This window comes from Anomaloglossus baeobatrachus, chromosome 5 (assembly GCF_048569485.1).
Source record: "Anomaloglossus baeobatrachus isolate aAnoBae1 chromosome 5, aAnoBae1.hap1, whole genome shotgun sequence".
NCBI classification, from domain to species: domain Eukaryota; kingdom Metazoa; phylum Chordata; class Amphibia; order Anura; family Aromobatidae; genus Anomaloglossus; species Anomaloglossus baeobatrachus.
In genome coordinates, this window is record NC_134357.1 from 268,606,192 (window position 1) to 268,630,388 (window position 24,197).

Here is a 24,197-nt window from a genome sequence, read left to right on the forward strand (position 1 = left end):
GAGGATCGTGGGAGCGAGCCACGTAAACCGGAACCTTGTTGTTGTGACGGGATGCCATTAGATCCACGTCCGCAGTGCCCCACTTGCGGCAGATTGACTGAAACACTGCCGGGTGCAGGGACCACTCGCCACCGTCCACGGATTGATGGCTGAGATAATCTGCCTCCCAGTTTTCTACGCCAGGGATGTGGACTGCGGATATGGTGGACTTGGAGTCCTCTGGCTGCGTGTCCCGCCTTGGTGATTGATGTAGGCAACCGCTGTCGCGTTGTCTGACTGGACTCGAATGTGCCTGCCCGCCAACAGGTGGTGAAAGGCTAGGAGAGCTAGAAGCACAGCTCTGGTTTCCAGCACATTGATTGAAAGGGCTGACTCGGACGGAGTCCAAGTGCCCTGTGCTCTGTGGTGGAGATGTACTGCTCCCTAGCCGGATAGGCTGGCATCCGTGTTGAGAATCACCCAGGACGGAGTCAGGAAGGAGCACCCTTGGGACAGGGAGAGGGGTCGAAGCCACCACTGAAGAGAGCTCCTGGTCCGTGGCGACAGAGCCACTAACCTCTGTAAGGAGGAAGGCCGCTTGTCCCAACAGCGGAGAATGTCCAGCTGCAGAGGACGCAGATGGAACTGGGCAAAGGGAACCGCCTCCATGGAGGCCACCATTTGACCCAGCACCTACATCAGGCGCCTGAGGGAATAACGGCGGGGCCTCAGGAGAGAGCGCACCGCTAGCCGGAGAGACTGCTGTTTGATTAAGGGCAACTTCACAAGTGCCGGCAAAGTCTCGAACTGCATCCCTAGGTACGTGAGACTCTGGGTCGGAGTCAGAGTGGATTTGGGAAGATTGACAATCCACCCGAATTGGGCTAGGGTGGCGAGAGTGAGCGAAACACTCCGCTCACAGTCTGCGCTGGATGTACCCTTGACCAGAAGGTCGTCCAGATAAGGAAGCACTGCTAACCCCTGGAGGTGCAGGACCGCAATCACCGCCGCCATGACCTTGGTGAATACCCGAGGGGCCGTGGCTAACCCGAAGGGGAGAGCCACGAATTGGAAATGATCCTCTCCTATCGCAAAACGTAACCAACGCTGATGTGACACTGCGATTGGCACATGTAGATAGGCATCTCTGATGTCGATGGACGCCAGGAACTCCCCTTGGGTCATAGAGGCAATGACTGATCGCAGAGACTCCATGCGAAAATGCCGCACCCGGACATGCTTGTTGAGAAGCTTGAGATCCAGGATGGGCCGGAAGGTACCGTCCTTTTTTGGAACTAAGAAGAGATTTGAGTAAAAACCTCTGAACCGTTCCTGAGCGGGAACTGGGACAATCACTCCGTTTGCCTGCAAGGACGCCACGGCCTGCGAGAAGGCGGCGGCCTTGGAGCAGGGGGGAGTTGAGAGAAAAAAATCTGTTTGGAGGGCTGGAAGAGAATTCTATCCTGTAGCCGTGAGATATGATGTCTCTCACCCACTGATCGGAGACTTGCTTTAACCAAGCGTCGCCAAAGTGGGAGAGCCTGCCACCGACTAAGGACGTGGCTGGAGCGGGCCGAGAGTCATGAGGAAGCTGCCTTAGTGGCAGAACCTCCTGCGGTCTTCTGCGGACGCGCTTTTGGGCGCCAGTTGGATTTCTGATCCTTGGCTGAGTTAGCGGACGAGGCGGAAGGCTTAGAGGATGACCAGTTGGAGGAACGAAAGGAACGAAACCTCGATTGATTCCTACCCTGGGCGGGTTTCCTGGTCTTGGTTTGTGGCATGGAAGTACTCTTCCCGCCAGTAGCTTCTTTAATGATTTCATCCAGCTGTTCATCAAACAGCCGTGAACCAGCAAAAGGGAGCAGAAGCATCTGCCTTCCACTCTCTAAGCCACAAAATCCTGCGGATAACAAGAGAATTAGCTGAAGCCACCGCAGTGTGGTGAGCAGCCTCTAGCATGGCAGACATGGCATAAGATGAAAAAGCTGAAGCCTGAGCAGTTAAGGTAACCATCTCAGGCATAGATTCCTTGGTGAGGGAATACATCTCCTCTAGAGAAGCAGAGATGGCTTTGAGAGCCCACACTGCTGCAAAAGTCGGGGAAAACGCGGCCCCCGCAGCTTCATACACAGATTTGGCCAGAAGGTCAATCTGACGGTCAGTGGAATCCTTAAGTGAGGTGCCGTCAGCCACCGACACAACGGTCCGGGCTGAAAGCCTAGACACCGGAGGGTCTACCTTTGGGGAGTGAGACCACTCCTTGACCACCTCAGGTGGAAATGGAAACCGGTCATCAGAACCACGCTTTGGAAAGCGTTTGTCAGGGCAGGCCCTGGGTTTGGTCACAGCGGTCTGAAAACTGGAGTGGTTAAAGAACACACTCTTCACTCTCTTAGGCGAGGTAAACTGATGTTTCTCTGCCAAAGAGAGTTGCTCCTCTGACACTGGCGGATTGAGATCCAGCACAGAATTAATAGAAGCAATCAAATCACTAAGATCTGAGTCACCCTCAGAGAAATCGATGGGATACATAGCCTCCGAGCCCCCAGTGAGGGCATCCTCCTCATCTTGGGAGTCAGCTCTTGAGACAGAGGCGTGGGATGGGGAGGGGGAGGAAACCCTGCGCCTTCTCTTAGAAGGACGGGGTCTGGGATCAGATGATGAATCCTCCGTAAGCTCCGATGGACGGAGGTCAGAGGATAGGAGTCCTCTGTCAAGAGTATTAGAGGCACCCTGTGAGGGAGGCTGATGCATATTCATCAAAGTCCTGGACAAAAGTCCCATGGACTCAGCAAATGACTGGGATATGGACCTAGAAAAAGACTCTACCCAGGCCGGGGGTTCAGTCACAGGTGCAGCAGCAGCCTGAGAGACCACTGGGGGCGAGACTCCAGGCTGTGGCATCGCCAAGTTAGAGCAACCATCACAGTGTGGATAAATGCTCGGCTCAGGCAACAGAAGCTTACATGCAGTGCATGCAGAATAAAGCTTTGGAGCCTTGCTCCTTGTGTGAGACATGCTGCTGGAGTGGGGGCTTTGCAGAGAATGAACCCCAGGGAGAATATACAGAGGTCCACAACCGGAGACCGGCTGTGGCTTACCAGACCGCTGAGCGCGGTGTTGTGTGCCCTTCAGATCCCGAAGCCCGGTCCCCCAGTCGCAGCACCTCAGCAGAGATGCAGAATGCAGGATGTCCTAGAGCAGAGTGAACTCTGCCTGAGAAATGACTAGGGGGCGTTCCTATAAAAGAGCGGGAACTGGGGGGCTATAGAGACCTGCAGGGAAGGAGGGACGCCCCAGCAGTGGGGAGTGTCCCTCCCCTGTGTAGAACGGCCGCCGGGAGGAGCCGAACCTGTCCCTCTGCATGAGTGACATGCGAGGGCAGGAAAATGAAACTAGGCCTCCGGCGAAGCTGGGGCCTAAATTTAAGCGGCGAGGCCGACAAGCAGGCACCATCGGCGCGGTTCTCAGGCAAAAGCTAGAGAATCCGCCGGAAAAGTTAAAACAATCACATACAGCATACTCTCCCCTTACAATAAAGAACCGGGACCCCCAACATAAACGTCTCAGGTACTTAGCTGCTGAGACGCAGGGCCATGTTCCTGGGGATGAGTGCTCCGGTCCAACAGAATCCTCAAGGGGCTGTGGATGGAGACCGGACTCCTGCCAGGCATGGAGACCGTGCTGGCTCCCACTTCAAGCCAGAGCCCAGAAGGGATGGTGAAGGAGCGCGGCATGTAAGGCTGCAGCCTTGTAAATCAACCTTAACAACACCGCCGACACAGTGGGGTGAGAAGGGACATGCGGGGGGTCCAGACATGGACCCGCTTTTCTTCAAACTCTTTCCAAAAGTCAAACAAATCAGATGAGAATGCATGTGTGGATGTATGCCTCCTGACACAAAGCAATAAACTGGCTAGGACTGGCTACCAGGGGGTGTATAAGCTCAGAGGGAGGAGCTACACTTTTAAGTGTAGTACTTTGTGTGTCCTCCGGAGGCAGAAGCTAAACACCCATGGTCTGGGTCTCCCAAAGGAACGATAAAGAAAAGAGAAACTTCTCGAATCATAACAATACTGACGTGGACAAAGTGCAGCCCATTGGCCACATGCAGCCCTCTGGTTGTTCCGGTGCGGCATGCAGACTGGGACAGCCAAAGAGCTCTATACTATGGCGTCCCACACCACGCGGCCGCGCTCCTCCCAGTGCCTCACTTTCACTGGTATCTGTATTCTCGGACATGTGAGGGGACATAATAATGCATACCTCCCAACTTTGAAAGAATGGAAAGAGGGATAAATTATGCGGCGCGCGTAGCGGCAAATTTTTAGGCCACGCCCATGCCCACGCCTATAACCACGCCCAGTCAGCAATGACAATCATTGTTTTAGAAACAATAATTAAAAAAATATACAGAGATTTATTTCTAAGTAGTAAATTAAAATATAAATGCAAACTTGGCCGTGTTACATTTAAACTAGAATATTTTAGACCACAAAATTCTGTTTTAAAGCAGATCTTTCCCCTAAATCTGCCCCATGTACTAAACTGCAGACTTCATGACAGATCCGCTCTATTAGATAAAATATCTGTAATACTGTGCTTTTGGTTAATGGGAGGAATTAGTGAATATGGGCAACTTACTGTTCTGATTGTTCCAATTGTAGAGACACAGGGGTCAGTGGGTGCTCTCGTCCGCTGATCCAGTCGCCTTTAAAAAGACAGCAAGGCCCAGGGCTCATCCCAACTGAACGCCTGACATCCTTAATCCCTCCCTCTCCTCCTCAGCTGTGATCCGATCGCAGGATCAGATCACAGTGTAATGGCTCACGCTCATAGCACAGCAGGAGCCGAGGGTCATTAGCATATCACATCACGTGATATGCCAGTGTGACCTCAGCTTGGTATGTGCGCAGTGCGGAAAAGAACACACCCTCTGGCAGACTGGAGAAATGTAAACACTGTTTGTAAAAAAAAAAATGCATCCAAAACGCATGCATTTTGGATGCCTTTTCCATGTGTTTTGCATGCATTTTTGGCAGTGCGTTCCCCCCGTCAATTCAGCTCTGCTACATGCCCGCTGACAGCAGACAGAGTCACGCGATGAGAATGAACTCGGATGAACTTCACCCGACTTCATTGTCACCCCGCGGCTCTGTCTGTCGCGTCCTGGTTAGCGGTCAACCGGTGAAGGACTCACCGGTGACCGCAAATCCCCTGAGTGACTGAAGTGAGCAGTGCGATCAGCGGTGCCATCACTCAAGTTACCCGCGGCCAGCTGGAGTCCTCCATCTGAGACCGCAACTCACCTGTGATGTCATCGCTGATCGCGCTGCTCACTTCAGTCACTCGGGCAACTTGCTGTAACAGTTGGAGGATCCAGCGGTGGCCGCGGGTAACCTGAGTGACGTCATCGCTGATCGTGCGGCTCACTTCAGTTGCTGCGTGGAGCTGATAGAGAGCGGTCTGGTCTGTGACCGCTCCTGTCAGCTTCATGTAGCAGAGCTGGATGCGTCGCGAAACCTCATCTGGATTACATCGGACCTGGAGGGGTATTTGGAAATTAATAGAGTGGTGAAAGAGGGTGGGTTTTTTTTGTCTTTTATTCCAAATAAAAGGATTTTTTGGATGTGTGTGTTTATTTTCTTTAACTTACAGGTTAATCATGGAAGGTATCTCAAGGAGACGCCTGCCATGATTAACCTAAGACTTAGTGGCAGCTATGGGCTGCCATTAACTCCTTATTACCCCGATTGCCATCGTACCAGGTCAATTCTGGATGAGCCGGGTAGAGTCCCAGGACTGGCACATCTAATGGATTTGGCAATTCCGCACGGCTGCTGGCTGATAGTTAGGCTGGGGGGCTCCCCATAATGTGGAGCTCCCCATCCTGAGAATTCCAGCCTTGAGCCGTGTGGCTTTACCCTGGCTGGTATCAAAATTGGGGGGGGGGGAAACCGCACGTCGTTTTTTTTAATTATTTATTTTACTCCACAATATAGACCTGCCCACCGGCGGCTGTAATTGGTTGCAGTGAGACAGCTGTCACTCAGCGTGAGGGCGTGTCTGACTGTAACCAATCATAGGTGCTGGTGGGCGGGGAAAGCAGGGAACATGAGATGGAATAATGAGCGACCGGCATTTTCAAAAGAGGAAAAGCCGCCGGAGCAGTGTGAACGCTGTGCAGCGAGATGCCAGTGAGCTGTGAGTAAGAGAGGGGGCAGACCGACCGACGATAGTACAGCTAGTACACACATATATTTGAAGAAAAATTTACAAAATTCACATGAACAGACGTAAATCTACAAACAGTCATACACACATCATACACACAGACACATTAGAGGTATTAATATGGGGAAGTCGGCAGCAGCCTTACTCACCTCCCCCGCTTGTCTTCGTCCAGCTCCTCCAGGGTATGTGGCTGTGCAGGTCGCACTGCGTGATGGCTGGGGGCAAATACAGCATAGGGGGCATAAACAGCACTGGGTGGGGCATATATGTTACTGGGGTTACCAGGGGGTATACATATTACTGGGGGTGCATAGACATCACTGGGGGCATCCATGTTACTCGGGTGGCATACACATTACTGGGGTCCGTGGGGGGGGGCCATACACATTACTAGGGGAATAAACATTACTGGGGTCAGTGGAGGGGGCATACACATTACTGGGGTCCGTGGGGGGGGGCATACACATTACTAGGGGCATAAACATTACTGGGGTCAGTGGGGGGGCATACACATTACTGGGCCCTGTGGAGCCTAGATACTGACAGTGGTGGCCTGTGGGGCATACATACTGGCCCTAGGGATGCTTAGGGCACAGGCTGGCAGCAGTGGAAGACGCTCAGGGCCCAAGCTGGCAGCACTGGAGGGTGCTGAGGGCATAAGCTTGTAGCACTGCGGGGGGGGGGGGGGCGCTGAGGGCACAGGCTGGCAGCACTGCAGCGGGGCACTGAGGGCACAGGCTGGCAGTACTTGGGGGAACTGAGGGCACAGGATGGCAGCACTGAGGGCACAGGATGGCAGCACTGGGGGGGCACTGGGGGCTACTCTGGTTGCTTTCTCTGAGTCCCCTCTGTTTCTGCTTTTTTCTATTGCAGGTTCAGGGGGACCTGAGAAGACAAGTGCTGTACTCTCCCCTGCTCCCCCTCCTGCACTCACTCTGCGCTGCCCTCCTGCACTCACTCTACGCTGTCCTCCTGCACTCACTCTACGCTGTCCTCCTGCACTCACTCTACGCTGTCCTCCTGCACTCACTCTGCGCTGTCCTCCTGCACTCACTCTGCGCTGTCCTACTGCACTCACACTGCTCACTCACACTGCTCTCTCCCTGCTGCTGCTCTTACCTCAGTTGCAGAACAAACGAAGCAGCCGCTGTGGAGAGCCGGTCACGTGTGAGAATCCTGGGCAGAAGAGGCAGGCAAAGGGGGCGTGGCCAGCATAGAACGAGCAGCAGGAGGGGAAAAGGAAGGCATCCCAAGGAGTGTATGTGTCCAGCATTCAGAGAGGGCGTGGACGACAGCAAAGCAGCGTGCCCAGCTGCATAGATGCCATGGAAGGCATCCAGAAAGTGTGGCCTGCATCCGGGGCTGTCCCGCTGTATCCGGGACGGTTGGGAGGTATGACAATGTGCTAGGGGGCAGTGTGGGGACATTGTAGTGTTTAAGGGGGCTGTGTGGAGGACATCGTATTGTACTTAGGAGCTGTGTGAATACATCATATTGTGCAAGGGAACTGTGTGGGGACATAATACTGTCCTAGGGGGCTATGTGGAGACATCATTCTGCATGGGGGCTGGGTGGGGACATCATAGTGTGCCAGGGGGCTGTGTGGGGACTTCATTCTGCATGATGGGGACTGGGTGGGGACATCATAGTGTTTAAGGGAGCTGTGTGGGGACATCATATTGTGCTAGGGGGCTGTATGGGGACATCATTCTGCATGGGGGCTGGGTGGGGACATCATACAGTGTAGGAGACAATGTGTTACCATAGTGTGCTGGAGAGCTGTGTGGGTACAAAATACAGTGCTAGGGGGCTGTGTGGGTTATCATTCTGCATGAGTGCTCTGTGTGAACAACATAGTGTTTTAAATGGGTTGTGTGGGAACATCACACTGTGTAGGGGTTATGTGGTGACATAATACTGTGCTAGCGAGTGATGGTACTTCAGCCATCTTCATTCTTGTAACTTTGATCCAATGTACAATAACTAATCTGTGAATGCTAGCAAACTTTTCTAAATCTAGCATAAGTAAAGCTTGACTGGCAGTCAAAAAGCTTTTGTAAGTACAAGACGTTTGCTTATCATTTCCCATAGTGGAGAAATTACTGAGCAGTCCTACAAATAAGTTATATATTGATGATAATGGCGCTGTTCCAACAACGGGAGGCACAGTGATTCTGATATATTCTATCTGATCTTCTTAGGAAATACCATCTATACAGAATCTTCCTGGAGTTTTACAAGGGATTAACACAATTGGAGATATCGGGCAGTATAGAGAAGAATTCCACCTATTGATTGTCTAAACATTGGTGATCAAAGTCCGCTGTCCATTTCGAAATATGAAAGAAGGCTAAATTGTCCTGGAGTCTAAGTATTTTATAGCTTGATGATAGCCTCAAACATTTTTAAAATTGTTTTAAATTAATCTAACAAGTTGTGATGATGGGCCAGTGAAGGGATTCTTCCAATTGTTTAATAGAATTAACATTAAAGTCAGGGAATGTGATTGTTCATCAGAAGCTTTGACAGCAGACTCATTAGAGTCAGCACACACGGCGAGTGGAATTCGATAAAAAAAAATTGCATTCCACTCGGACCAATATTATTCTATGGTCCCGCTCAGCACTAATCGAACCGAGAAAACAATCGTAGCATGCTGCGGGGGGAATCCGATTTGTTTTCTCTCGCACCCATACAAGTCTAGAGAAACATCGCATTGCACTCGCATTACACCGGTGTAATGTGAGTGTACTGCGAGAATCGCATCAGCTGACAATGGAGGAAATTACTCCCTCCCTCTCCTTCGCGGCTGTCCTGAGATTACAAGATCACAGCACAGTGGCGTGACAGTCGCATGACACTCGGCTTACACTCCAGCAGAGTGGGAGGCGACTGTCATACAATTGACTCGCATTAATGCCAGTGTGTCCCCAGCCTTAAGGGTGCTTTACACGCTGCAACATCGCTAATGCTATATAGTCGGGGTCACGACGTTAGTGACGCACATCCGGCGCCGTTAGCGACATCGCAGCGTGTGACACCAATGAGCGACGATCAACGAGCGGAAAAACATGAAAAATCGTTGCTCGTTGACACGTCGTTCATTTCCTTAATATCGTTGCTGCTGCAGGTACGATGTTGTTCGTCGTACCTGTGGCAGCACACATCGCTGTGTGTGACGCTGCAGGAACGACGAACATCTCCTTACCTGCGTCCACCGGCAATGAGGAAGGAAGAAGGTGGGCGGCATGTTCCGCTCATCTCCACCCCTCCTCTGCTATTGAGCGGCCGCTTAGTGATGCCGCAGTGACGTCGCCATGACACCGATCGCACCTCCCACTTGAAGGAGGGATTGTTCCGCGGTCACAGCGACGTCGCTCATAAGGTATGTGCATGTGACGCTGCCGTAGCGATAATGTTCACTACGGCAGCGATCACCACATATTGCAACAACGACGGGGGCGGCTGCTATCGCTCGCAACATCGCTAGCAATCGCACCCTTTAGAGCTGGCAGTCAGTCAGTGCGAGGTCACGGTTACGTCCGCCGCCGCTCACTAGCAGTGAGTGAAATTGCAATGGCACCACCCCTATGACTGAATGCCTAATGTTGCTGGGAGGAAAAAGTTAAATTTCCTCCTGGCAGCGGGGCTCTAGGTGTGGGCGCCGGGTAGGTACATAACGCTATTAAACTTCAGAATTAACCCCATATCTGAAGGTAATAGCATTTTTTTCATATGACAGATTCCCTTTAAGGCTATGTGCGCACATTGCGTAATTTCATGCGTTTACGCTGCATATTGCACTGCAGCATAAACTCATGCGTCCTGCGTCCCCAGCACAATCTATGAAGATTGTGCATAATCCATCCGCACGTTGCGTTTGAGAGCGCAGCGATTTGCGTGCTGAAATTTTGATCCAAATTGCTGCGCTCAAAAAAGCAACATGTCACTTCTTTCGTGCGCTTTGGATGCTGGTCCCACTCTGTCTATGGGAGAGGCAGGATCCAGAGTGCATGAAATTGGCATCTACAGTCATGGCCAAAAGTTTTGAGAATGACACCAAAATTATATTTTCACATGATCTGTTGCCCTCTGGTTTTTAATTGTGTTTGTCTGATGTTTACATCGCATACAGAAATATAATTGCAATCATATTATGAGACCAAAAGGTTATATTGACAGAATGAGTTAATGCAGCAAGTCAATATTTGCAGTGTTGACCCTTCTTCTTCAGGACCTCTGCAATTCTCCCTGGCATGCTCTCAATCAACTTCTGGATCAAATCCTGACTGATAGCTGTCCATTGTTGCATAAGCAATGCTTGCATTTTGCCAGAATTTGTTGGTTTTTGTTTGTCCACCCGTCTTTTGATGATTGCCCACAAGTTCTCAATGGGATTAAGATCTGGGGAGTTTCCAGGCCATGGAACCAAAATCTCTGTTTTGTTCAATGAGCCATTTAGTGATCACCTTTGCTTTATGGCAAGGTGCTCCATCATGCTGGAAAAGGCATTGTTGGGCGCCAAACTGCTCTTGGACAGTTGGGAGAAGTTGCTCTTGGAGGACATTCTGGTACCATTCTTTATTCATGGCTGTGTTTTTAGGCAAGACTGTGAGTGAGCTGATTCCCTTGGCTGAGAAGCAACCCCACACATGAATCGTTTCAGGATACTTAACAGTTGGCATGAGACAAGACTGGTGGTAGCGCTCACCTCTTCTTCTCCTAATAAGCTGTTTTCCAGATGTCCCAAACAATCGAAAAGGGGATTCATCTGAGAAAATGACTTTACACCAGTCCTCAGCAGTCCACTCCCTGTACCTTTTGCAGAATATCAGTCGGTCCCTGATGTTTTTTCTGGAGAGAAGTGGCTTCTTTGCTGCCCTCCTTGAAACCAGGCCTTGCTCAAGCAGTCTCCACCTCACAGTGCGTGCAGAAGCACTCACACCAGCCTGCTGCCATTGCTGACCTTGCGCGGCACTGCTGGTAGTCCGATCCCGCAGCTGAAACAGTTTTTAGATACGGTCCTGGCGTTTGCTCTCTCCTTGAAGTTCTTGATGATGCGATAGATTGTTGACTGAGGTGCAATCTTTGTAGCTGCGATACTCTTCCTTGTTAGGCCATTTTTGTGCAGAGCAATGATGGCTGCACGTGTTTCTTTAGCGATAACCATGGTTAACTGAAGAGAAACAATGATACAAAGCACCAGCCTCCTTTTAAAGTGTCCAGTGGTGTCATTCTTACTTAATCATGACTGATTGATCTCCAGCCCTGTCCTCATCAACACCCACACCTGTGTTAATGGAACAATCACTAAAACAATGTTAGCTGCTCCTTTTAAGGCAGGAATGCAATGATGTTGAAATGTGTTTTGGGGGTTGAAGTTCATTTTCTTAGCCAATATTGACTTTGCAAGTAATTGCTGTTAAACTGATTACTCTTTATGACATTCTGGAGTATATGCAAATTGCCATTAGAAAAACTAAAGCAGTAGACTTTGTAAAAATTCATATTTGTAGCATTCTCAAAACTTTTGGCCATGACTGTATTCTGCAGACACACTGCATCCATTATGCAGTGTTTCTGAAGCGATTTGAAGCACACATGCACTGCCAAATCGCTGCAGATTTTTCAGCATGGACACGACGCAACGTGCGCACATATCCTTAGATGTCATAATTGGTTTGTAATATTTTTATTAGAAATATTTAGGCAAATGCCCAGGCAAGTGATACAATCTTTATCACATTGAAAAGGGTACAGGAGTTTTCGTATATTATATATAATCTGTCTGGTCCATACCCAAGTTAAGTTCTTGGCATTTAATGGAATTTATGCTATAGTAAAAGATTTGGCTAAAAGTCTCAATGAACTTTATAATTTCGGGTGGAGAATGCGTTGGATTTTTTAGAGCAAGAATGATTTCATGTGCAATAAGGCCTATTTTATTGGATGTATTGCCTAATTGGAATCCTGTAATATTTGTATTAGAACAAATAGATTCTGCATGATGTTCAATGGCGAGGATGAAAATCATGGGAGAGCGGGGAGCCACAGTCTAGTTCCATTATTATAGGTAAAAATTGGTTTGGAAATGAATGAGGATAAAACTTGTGCTGATGATAATGAGTAAAAGGCCAACATTTTTCTAAAAATATTAACTATAAACCCACATTTTGCTAAGACCTCCCCTAATTATCCCCATTGTACACGGTCAAACATCTTCTCTACATCCATAGAGAGGAGCAGAGAAGGCATACAATTTCTCTTACTAAATGGATCAGATTAATAAATCTTGTGTTGTCAATAGTTTGAATTGTTTTAACTAAAGCAAATTGCTTTGCACAAGCCTGGTCCACAATCCAGGTCAGTGCCCTCTGGCTGTGGACAGGAGTTGCGTAAGCTTAAGGCCGCTTTACACGCCGCGACATCGCTCAAGCGATGTCGTTGGGGGTCACGGAATTTGTGACGCACATCCGGTCGCTTTAGCGATGCCGTTGTGTGTGACACCTTTGAGCGATTTTGCATCGTTGCAAAAACGTGCAAAATCGCTCATCGGTGACATGGGGGTCCCTTCTCTAATATCGTTGCTGCAGCAGTAACGAAGTTGTTCCTCGTTCCTGCGGCAGCACACATCGCTATGTGTGACACTGCAGGAACGAGAAACCTCACCTTACCTGCCTCCCGGCCGCTATGCGGAAGGAAGGAGGTGGGCGGGATGTTACGTCCCGCTCATTTCCGCTCCTCCGCTTCTATTGGGCGGCGGTTCAGTGACGCAGCTGTGACGTCGCTGTGACGCTGAACGAACCGCCCCTTTAGAAAGGAGGCGTTTCGCCGGTCACAGCGACGTCGCAGGGCAGGTAAGTAGTGTGACGGGTCCGGGCGATGTTGTGCGCCACGGGCAGCGATTTGCCCATGTCGCACAACCGATGGGGGTGGGTACCCACGCTAGCGATATCGGTCACGATATCGCAACGTGTAAAGCGGCCTTTAGTTACCCTCCGGATCCAAGGCTTGGGATGATTAGTCAGGTGACGAGACATCACCTATGCAGAGCACAGATGACATCACGCCTTGCACGTGAATTGAACAAGACACGGGAACCAAGAACCTCAGGAAATGTACCCACCTCCTGTCGATAAACTGAGTGCATTGCACTGGATCGAGGACTGGAGTTGTGCCAAGCGATCTACTCATTTCTGTTACTTTGTCTTTGTAAATTAGTGATGACATATATTCCATCAGTCAAACTGTCAAGAGTTTATGGTAGATCTTAAGGTCTGAACTCAGTATTGAGATGGATCTAAAATTGCTTGGGTAATACATAGGTTTACCTTACTTATTTGTAGATGTACTCAGTATTCCGGTTTCTTTTATATTGTGTGTTTTTCATTTTCCTTTTTTCTTTCCAGTAGGGATGTTATTCATGATTATCATGTATGGATATGATTGCCCTCATCTCCATTTGCCATTGGATATTTCATCAGCACTTAGCACTTTCATCCAGCACTTGTACTTTTCTGGTTGTCATGTAAACGCTGTTTTTCTTGTGGCATTATGTGTTATATTAATCATATACAGGGTGGTCCAAAAGTAGCTGGACAGTAATGTTATCAAACATGGTGTAAAGTGAAGCTGACTCTGTTGCCCTTAGCAACCAATCAGATTCCACTTTTCATTCTTCACGGACTCTTTGGAAAATGAAAGGTGGAATCTGATTGGTTGCTAAAGACAACTGAGTCAGTTTCACTTTACACCATGTTTGATAACCCTATTACACATACTGTCCACCTACATTTGGACCACCCTGTATATTTAATTACTTATATATTACACTTAACTTGTATATTTATTATTATCCTTTTGTTTTTTTCCCAATTCTCTCCATGTCCACTTTTTTCAACTATAATTCTTTGGTTTTTTTAGTTTGTTATTTTTCCTTTCACACAGAAACATGGCCCATATGTTGCCCTTATCCAAGATGGACACAGTACAGTGCACATACGCAGTGGATCCCCCTGTGTTCAGCCTTCCCTTATGGTATCCACATGGAGCAGTGCGGGTTGCCGGATGGGACGGGCTTGTGATCCGTGGATGTTTGGGGTCACCCAGACTTTAGTCCAAAGTTTGGTCTAGGTACTAGGACTCAAACCCGGAACCAAAAACCATATAAATCAAGGAGGACCCAAACTTATGTGCTGTAAAGCAAATAGGGGTAAGAGCATGAGAATTATATATACCCTAAAATAAGATGGCCATCAGACTGCTTGATTACCTGATGTTTAAACAAAATTCATATTCACTGCTTCCCCCGCCCACCCTTGGTGTCGACGTCTGTGATTGAATGCAACCAATCTGCTGTGCTGAAGTGTAAAAATAAATACATAATTAAAAAAAATATGTTCGGTCCCCCCATTTTTCTAACTAACAAAAGCTAAAGCAGCAGCTGTGGGCTGATATCAGGCTGTAAAGGGGCCAATATCTATGGCCCTTCCCAACCTGATAATAGTAGCCTCCAGCCGTCAGCTTTACCTTGGCTGTTTAGCAAAAATTGTCTTAAATAAATAAATAAATAATTGAAAAAAAATGGTGTGGGGTCCCCCCAATTGATAACCAGCCAAGGTGAAGCAGACAGCTGAGGGCTGGTATTATCAGTGTGGGAAGGGTTATGGATATTTTGCGCTTCTCAGCCTAAATATACTAGCCCACAGCCACCCCAGAAGTAGTGCATCACATTAGATGCGCCAATTCTGGTGCTTTGCCCGACTCTTCTCAATTGCCTGGTGCGGTGGCAACTAAGGTAATGGTTTTGGGGTTGATGTCAGCTGTGAAGTAACAGCTGGCATTAAGCTCAGGAGTTAGTAATGGATAGGCAAGAGCATTGATCACATGAGTAACCTTACATGACCTCACGACTCTCACAATGTATCGCAGAGGGCATCGCAAGACCCACAATGTCTCATAAGCGGTGAGTTCATGTAAGGTTATTTACGTCACCGCTTGTAAAAAATGACCTTGAGAGAACACTGGAGACCTATTCACTTGAACCAGGCTCTATAGCTTTTATTTGAGATGTTGTGGGATAACAATTTGCATTGGATTACTTCGGACCTGCGGGGTTTCTGGCATTTCCGTGATTGGCAGTAGTATTAAGGGCTGGGAGGGTAGGAAAATTAGTCAAATGTTGGAAAACAGCACTCAAATTAATGGGAACATTAAAAACATTTTGCTGATTTCTCTGCCCTACTCAGCCACTAATAATAATAAAAAATAAAAAAAATTAACTGCTCGGCCTCTGAAAGCTGAATTGAACATGGACTTCCCTGAGAAGTCCGTGTTCTAGTTCAAAACTAAGCACTAGGTGTCCGGTATGAATGCCAAACGTTACAGTTCAGGTTTGCTAATCATTACCCAGGTTCAGTAAATCTAGCTCACCTCTGTCAACCAATGCAGTGAGGGTGCAGCTGTAAGAGGGTGTCCAGAGCTCGTCCGCCAATGAAGATGTCATGCCTATAGATGTGTGATTAAGAGAAATGTTACTGACCTGTGTGATTTTAGGTGCTATGTTCGGTAATGTGGAAATGTCAAAATGCCTTGTAATGGGGGTTATGTCACAGTACTGTCAGCTACCACAAGATGACACTGGGCTCCTTAGCAGGGAAGGGAGGCTCTGATAGAAGGTATAGTGACAGGACTGAAAGTGTTAACTGGTTAAGTTCGGTCCACAGTGAAGGGAGATAGGACGGCAGTTCCTGGTTTTAGTCAGATGGAGTTAGGGAAGAGTAAGGCCGGATTCACACATCCGGCATGTCGTCACTTTGCCGGATCCGTCACACTCCAGTACAGTACAATGGCATCGTGGCAAGCTCCGGTCACATGCTGTCATGTGACCGAAGCTTGCCTCGATGCCATTGTACTGTATTGCACTGTACTGGAGTGTGACGGATCCGTCAAAGCGGCAAAATGCTGGATGTGTGAAGCCGGCCGAAGAGAGACAAGTTCAAGTAGCAGAGTGGAAGAGTGTGGTGGCGAATAGGCAAGAGATTAAGCAGGAAGATGAAACCCGGTGACCAGAAAAATATGGCTGGCAGCAGGGACACTTCAGCGAGGTAGAGTAAGGGACCGGACAGTAATGTGTTGCCGCACGGTGTGAATGGGATCCAGAGAAGCCAGCTGAAGTCCGGAGTGTCCAGTTGCAAGCAAGTACCACGTCAACACACCACTCTGCACCCCGTGTCTGTAGCGTGTCAGGGCAGGATGAGGATTGCAACCCTTGCCCACGACTACTGCCTCTGGCTACGTTACACACCTAAGCAGCAAAACTATTAAAGAAAGAGTTCTCCAACCCACACGACCCCGCCCCTTTACACCAAAAAGCTAATTTTAACATAAAAGAACAACACAGCACTTCATCAATAAAACACATACCCACTGTGAAGCATGGTGGAGGCAGCATTATGCTTTGGGGCTGTTTTTCAACAGCTGGAACTGGGGCTTTAGTCAAGATGTAGGGAATTATGAACAGTTCTAAATATTAGTCAAAACTTAAAGACCTCTGCTAAATGCTGAAAAATAATTTCACCTTTCAGCAAAACAACAATCCTATGCACACCTCCAAATCAACAAAAGAATGGCTTACCCAGAAGGTGATGGAAGTTTTGGATTGGCCTTGCCAGTGCCTAGAACTGAATCCAAAAGAAGATCTGTGGGTGACCTGAAGAGGGCGCTGTGCACTGGAGAAGCCCTCGCAATCTGACAGATTTGGAGCTAGTGCATGGAAGAGTGGGCAAAGATTGCCACGCTGGTAGACTCCTGCTCAAAAACACTGAATACTGTCAGGAATTCAAGGTGTACTTCAACAAAGTATTAGTTTTCGGGTGTGTATATTTATGCAATCATATTGTTTTGGTTCTCTATTTTTCCACCAAAATATATTTGTTAATTTTTAATTGATTTGTACAGAGGCGACATTAGAGGTGAGAAAACTTCCAAAATGATTCTTCTTGGTATGACTTTTTTTCATGACAAAAACCTGGCATATTACCGTGTGCAGATATTTTCTATCCGCTGTATATGGATTAATCACATAACATAGAAAATCCAAAAACAAAGCAGCAAATGTAAGTATTGTACTTACCTAGAGACTGTGTCCACGATGCGGCCTCTGAGAGCAGGAGCCGGAGTGACGCTCGAGGCCGATACACGGTGACCCGGACATCAATATCATAGGAGCTTCTGTAATGTACAGCCCCGACCACAAATCACAGGTCCTCGTATATCACCACAGGAGGAAAGGACAAGGCACGGCTCCGGCATCAGCACATAGCACCCTGCACACTACATATATCACTGGGCTGTGCTTACAGGACCTGTGATGATGTCATAGTCATGTGATCAGTCCCAGGGATGGGAGGAGTGCGGGGATCAGACAGTCAGGGGCTTCAGTCTGTACAGGGATTTGTAGATTGCTGTTGCTCCTGTGAGGCCTCCCTGCAGCCACTCCATTCTAGACAGTGAGGTGACCATATTGGAGTTATTGTAGGGAGGCTCTACCATACAGCTCCACTCCAGACAGTTCAGTGCTGAGTGAGCACTATCATGCTCCGGTGTTTGGTACTTATAAGGAGCAATCAGATGCTTGGACAGGCGCGACTCGAGTGTCAAGTATAATGGAAATCAATGGGGACCTCGAGCATTTTTCCAGAAGATCTTCCAGAAAATTGCTTGGTTCCCCATTGACTTCCAAATATTAGTGTCATGGTCGTCTCCCTGATTTTGGAAACTAGTGGCAGCTTCAGCACTGGAGCCCCTTATCTCTATCACGAGTCGCATCCATCCAAGCGTCCAACTGCTCGTTATGAGTACTGAGCACCCGAGCATGGTACTGCTCACTCATCACTAGTTACGAGTACCGAGCACCCAAGCATGGTAGTACTCACTCATCACTAGTTACGAGTACCGAGCACACGAGCATGGTAGTGCTCACTCCTCACTACAGTAGTTACGAGTACCCAAGCATGGTAGTGCCCGCTCATCAATAGTTACCAGTACTGAGCACCCGAGCATGGTAGTGCCCACTCATCACTAGTTACGAGTACCGAGCACCCAAGCATGGTAGTACTCACTCATCACTAGTTACGAGTACCGAGCACACGAGCATGGTAGTGCTCGCTCCTCACTACAGTAGTTACGAGTACCCAAGCATGGTAGTGCCCGCTCATCAATAGTTACCAGTACTGAGCACCCGAGCATGGTAGTGCCCACTCATCACTAGTACGAGTACCAAGCACCCAAGCATGTTACTGCTAACTCATCACTAGTTACGAGTACCAAGTATACAAGCATGTTACTGCTAACTCATCACTAGTTACAAGAAACGAGGACCCAAGCATGGTACTGCTCACTAATCACTAGTTTTGAGTACCGAGTGTGACGCCCTGGACTAGTCAGGTCGTCCCAGGTAGTCACACACACACACCACCCCATCCCCGACTAGGTGACAGCAGTCAACCAAGAAACCCTTGTCACCACCCTCCAGGTTTGATGTCCACACCAGGGGGGGTGGGGCCAGGCGGTTGGCCCCGCCCACCGAGGAGTTCACAGGCCTGGAGGTGGGAAAAAGACACAAGTTCTGAGGAGAGTCTAGAGTTGGGCGGTGTAGAGAGAAGTCAAGTCCAAGGGCAGACCTGTGTCCAGGCCTGCCAACAGACTACTTTGGTGGCTGGGTCGGAGCAAGGAGGCAGATGGTGGTGGCCGCCTGCAGGAGCTGGGATTAAAGCCGGTGGAACCGTAGGGACCGGGGTCGGGCAGTGGCCCACCGGTACCGAACCGGGGAACCGATTGGAAACTGGAGCACCAGGAGGGGTACTCAGACCCAGTACTGTCACGGCCAGGTGTACGGGCAGGCCCAGGAGGTGGATCCACTGGACCGAACTCCTAGATGGTAGGAAAGAGTCCGGCAGCTGGAACACTAGAAACAGCAGAACAGTCCTTGCACACGGGAATAGCGGAGAAGTCCCTGGGACCACGGAGTTATGGGTGGTAGTCCGGGTGACGCAGCTCAGGTTCGGAAGCCGAGATGATGTCAGGCGGGGTCCGGAACCTTGGGAGCAAGATGACGGGTCACCGCAGGGATCCGAGATGGTGCGGACTGTCAGGATGGCAGAAGGACAGCGTTCGGGGTTCAGGATACGGCAGACTGGATGGCGAGGCAAGCACGGCTCTACAAAGAGAGATAGGTGAGTACATGCACTGAAACACCAGGAGACCTGACTCCTAGCTTAGGGAACACGAAGATCAGGCCCCGCCCCCTTGGACAATACACCCCTTTATACCCTGTACCTGATTAGCCTCATTACCTGTTAATGGACGCTGGCCCTTTAAGAAAGGGTCAGTGACCGCGCGCGCGCCCTAATGCGCATGCGCGCAGCCCGGGTGCCAGAAGCCAGGGAAGGAGGCTGAGAAGAGGACGCAGGGGAGCCGGCCAGGGCCTGGGAAGCCGTCGGGCGCCGCGATCGGGGACCAGGGAGCCTGGGAAGGACGGGGACCGGAGGCTGGAGAGCGGGGAGCGTGGCAGGTGAGCCGGGGAGCGGGGCTGAGGACCCGGGGAGCGTGACAGTACCCCCCCCCACGCCCCCCTCCCCGCAACCGGGACATGAAGGCACGGATCAGAGGAGTGCCCACGTTCTCCCTGGGCTCCCAGGACCTATCCTCAGGACCATACCCCTCCCAGTCCACCAGGAAGAACTGACGACCTCGAACGGTCTTCATGGCCACGATATCCCTTACCGCATAGATGTCGTCATCGGCAATAGGTGGAGGAGCCGGACAGGCAGCAGCGGAGAAGGGACCAAGGACGACCGGCTTGAGCAGGGAGACGTGGAAAGAGTTGGGAATCCTCATCGTGGCCGGGAGCTGTAGCTTGTAGGAGACCTCATTGATCTTGCTGAGGACCTTAAACGGCCCGATGTAGCGAGGACCCAGCTTGTAGGAAGGTATCTTCAATCGGATGTACTGGGAAGCAAGCCAGACCAGGTCACCAGGAGAGAAACACAGAGGGTCCAGACGCCTCTTGTCAGCGTGTTTCTTCATCCGCTGGGAAGCGCGTCCAAGGGACGCCTTGACAGAGTCCCAAATGGTAGCGAAGTCACGGGCTACAGTATCAGCCGCAGGGACATCCGAAGAAGGGGATATAGGCAATGGAACGGAGGGCTGAAGTCCGTAAACGACATGGAAGGGAGATTTGGAGGACGACTCACTGATATGGTGGTTATGTGAGAATTCAGCCCAAGGCAGAAGCGTGGACCAGTCGTCGTGATGGGCGTTGACATAGTGACGTAAGAAGGATGTCAAGATTTGATTGACCCTCTCCACTTGGCCATTAGACTGAGGATGGTAAGCAGAAGAAAAGTCCAGAGTCACTCCCAGATGCTTGCAGAGCGCCCTCCAGAAGCGGGAGGTGAACTGAGTTCCTCTGTCGGACACGATGTGGGATGGAAAGCCATGCAAGCGGAAGATGTGATGTATATAGGCTTCCGCGAGTTCCTGAGCAGAGGGCAGTCCGGCCATAGGGACGAAGTGAGCCATTTTGGAGAACCGGTCCACCACGACCCATATGACTGTGTGTCCGGAGGATAATGGCAAGTCCGTAATAAAATCCATCGCTATGTGTTGCCACGGAACTGAGGGTATAGGCAGAGGCAGAAGACGGCCATAGGGCAGGTGTTTGGGCGTCTTGTTCCTGGCACAAGAGGAGCAGGCAGAGACATAAGCAGCGACGTCCGTGCGAAGGGATGGCCACCAGTAATGGCGTACAATCGCACCCCATGTTCTCTTCTGGCCTGCATGACCGGCTGTTTTGGAGGCATGACCCCAGTGTAACACTTTTTGCCTGTCAGTCTCAGAGACATAGGTCTTCCCGGGCGGTATCTGGGCCAGAGTGACAGGGGCCACCGGAATAATCTTGCTAGGAGGGATGATAGGTTGGGTAGTCTCTTCCTCCTGCTCCATGGGCACGAAAGACCTAGACAAGGCATCAGCGCGTACATTCTTGTCCGCGGGTCTGAAATGGAGCTGGAAGTCAAACCTGGCAAAGAATAAGGACCACCTGGCTTGCCGTGGGTTCAGTCGCTGAGCGGACCGCAGGTATTCCAGGTTCTTGTGGTCCGTGTAGATAATCACGGGGTACACTGCTCCTTCCAGGAGGTAGCGCCACTCCTCCAGAGCCAGTTTGACCGCCAATAGTTCTCGGTCACCGATGGTGTAATTACGTTCCGGCGCTGAGAAGCTCTTGGAGAAGAAACCGCAAGTCACCATCTTGCCGGAGGAGGATTTCTGCATGAGCACTGCTCCAGCCCCCGAGGAGGAGGCATCCACTTCCAAGGTGAACTGGCGGTTTAACTCCGGACGGTGGAGTACAGGAGCGGAGGCAAATGCTCGCTTCAGGGAGCAAAACGCGGCGTCGGCCGCAGGTGACCAGTCCTTTGGATTAGCCTCCTTTTTGGTCAAAGCAGAGAGAGGAGCAGTCAGGGCAGAGAAGTGAGGGATAAACTGGCGGTAGTAGTTGGCGAATCCCAGGAACCGTTGGATTGCCTTCAGTCCAGAAGGAGGAGGCCAGTTGAGTATGGAGGAGACCTTCTTTGGATCCATCTGCAGTCCAGTGCCCGAGATGATGTATCCCAGGAAAGGGAGAGAAGACTGCTCAAAGACGCACTTCTCATATTTGGCGTAAAGACGATTCTCCCTCAGTCTTTGCAGAACCAGCTGTACGTTCTCTCTATGGGTCTGGAGGTCCGGAGAGAAGATAAGGATGTCATCCAGATAAACTACGACACAGACGTAGAGGAGGTCCCGGAATATGTCGTTCACCAATTCTTGGAAGACTGCTGGTGTGTTACACAGGCCGAAGGGCATCACGCAGTATTCATAGTGCCCATCGCGAGTATTAAACGCGGTCTTCCATTCGTCCCCAGAGCGGATACGAACTAGGTTGTAGGCACCCCGAAGATCCAGCTTGGTGAACACACGGGCTCCTCTGAGCCGGTCGAACAATTCGGGGATGAGCGGCAGAGGGTACTTGTTTTTGACGGTGATCTGATTTAGACCCCGGTAGTCGATGCATGGGCGTAGGTCACCCTCTTTCTTCTTCACGAAGAAGAAGCCTGCTCCCGCAGGAGAGGAGGATCTCCGGATGAATCCTTTTGCCAGGCTCTCTGTGATGTAGGTAGACATGGCCCTGGTTTCGGCCGGAGACAACGGATATATCCGTCCTCGAGGTGGTGTTGTTCCTGGGAGCAGGTCGATGGCACAATCGTAGGGACGGTGTGGCGGAAGTACCTCAGACTCCTTCTTGTCAAAAACGTCTGCGAAGGACCAATAGGCCGAGGGCAGTTCCGGTAGGTTCTCTGGAACCGGAGGTCGTCGGATAGGTTGTATGGACTTCAGACACTTCTCATGACAAGCAGAACCCCATCGGGTGATTTCGCCAGTACCCCAGCTGACTGATGGTTCGTGTGTCCGCAACCAGGGAAGTCCCAGCAGGATCTGGTGGGACATGTGTGGAAGGACGTAGAGAGTGATGTTCTCGGTGTGCAGGGCACCGATACGCAGTTCGACCGGTCTGGTGACCCAGGAGATGGTATCAGAGAGGGGTCTCCCATCCACAGAGGCAATCACTAGGGGCTTCTCGAGTAGAGTAACAGGCAGCTGGTACTTGTCCACCGTGGCCTGCTGGATGAAATTGCCTACTGCTCCAGAGTCGAGGTATGCCTCAGCCGTGAAGCGCGTCTCTCCCGTTGACACTTGCACAGTCCACATAACCGGGTCTGAGAGAGTCCCAGCACCTAGGGTGGCCTCTCCTACCAACCCTAGGCTTTGGAGTTTCCCGGCCTTTCCGGACAGGAGCGTAGGAGGTGAGTGTCCTCTCCGCAGTAAAAGCAGAGGCCCTTGGCGAGCCGCTCTGCTCGACGTTGTTCAGATTGCCGTACTCGGTCGATCTGCATGGGCTCGTGGACAGGAATCCCAGCTGTTGATGACTGCGATACGGAGGGCTTCTGTGGAGGAGGGGAATGTCGTACCGGACGTCTCTCCCGAGACAGCTCTTTGGAGCGCTCCTGAAAACGAATGTCCACTCGAGTTGCTAGGGCAATCAGGGCATCTAGGGTGGAGGGCACGTCACGACCCGCCAACTCATCTTTGATGCGACTCGAGAGTCCTTCCCAGAAGGCGGCTGTTAGGGCCTCATTATTCCACCCGAGTTCAGAAGCCAACGTGCGGAAACGGATGGCGTATTGGCCCACCGTCAGTGTTCCTTGACGTAAGCGGAGGAGGGATGAAGCAGACGCAGAGGCGCGTCCCGGCTCGTCAAAGGTGCTGCGGAAGGCCTGCAGGAACTCTTGAAGATCCTTGGTCATAGGGTCCTCCTTCTCCCACAACGGGTTCATCCACGCCAGTGCCTCGCCCTCCAGGTGAGACATGATGAAGGCGACCTTGACTTGGTCGGAGGCAAACAGATGTGGCAGCTGCGTGAAGTGGAGGGAGCATTGGTTTATAAACCCCCTGCAAGTCTTGGGATCTCCGGCGTACCGGGGTGGTGAGGCCAAACGCAGTCTGGAAGCATCCGAAGAAGCGGCCACGGGAGCGGGGGACGTGGCTTGACTAGTGGCGGCTTGGGATGTTGTAGACGTGACTGCCGCTTGTAGCATGGTCAGGCGGGTGTCCACGGAAGTCATGAAGTTCAGCATGCGGGTCTGGACTTCACGCTGGCGTTGGAGTTCCTCTTGCAAGGCCGCTAGTGCTGCAGCGGGATCCATGGCCTGATCTTACTGTCACGGCCAGGTGTACGGGCAGGCCCAGGAGGTGGATCCACTGGACCGAACTCCTAGATGGTAGGAAAGAGTCCGGCAGCTGGAACACTAGAAACAGCAGAACAGTCCTTGCACACGGGAATAGCGGAGAAGTCCCTGGGACCACGGAGTTATGGGTGGTAG

The 24,197-nt window shown here is 50.6% G+C and overlaps 2 protein-coding genes across 2 annotated transcripts in view; both read right to left on the reverse strand.

Moving 5' to 3' along the window:
- LOC142311241 (gastrula zinc finger protein XlCGF66.1-like) overlaps positions 1 to 17,550 on the reverse strand; it is a 57,213-nt gene extending 39,663 nt beyond the window's left edge. Inside the window, exon 1 of the mRNA XM_075349462.1 lies at positions 17,348 to 17,550. The gene's annotated coding sequence lies outside the window, so the exon portion shown is untranslated. The remainder of the gene's footprint in view (positions 1 to 17,347) is intronic.
- The window catches only part of LOC142311242 (uncharacterized), a 278,135-nt gene that overhangs the window by 42,598 nt on the left and 211,340 nt on the right, over positions 1 to 24,197 (reverse strand). The window lies entirely within an intron of this gene.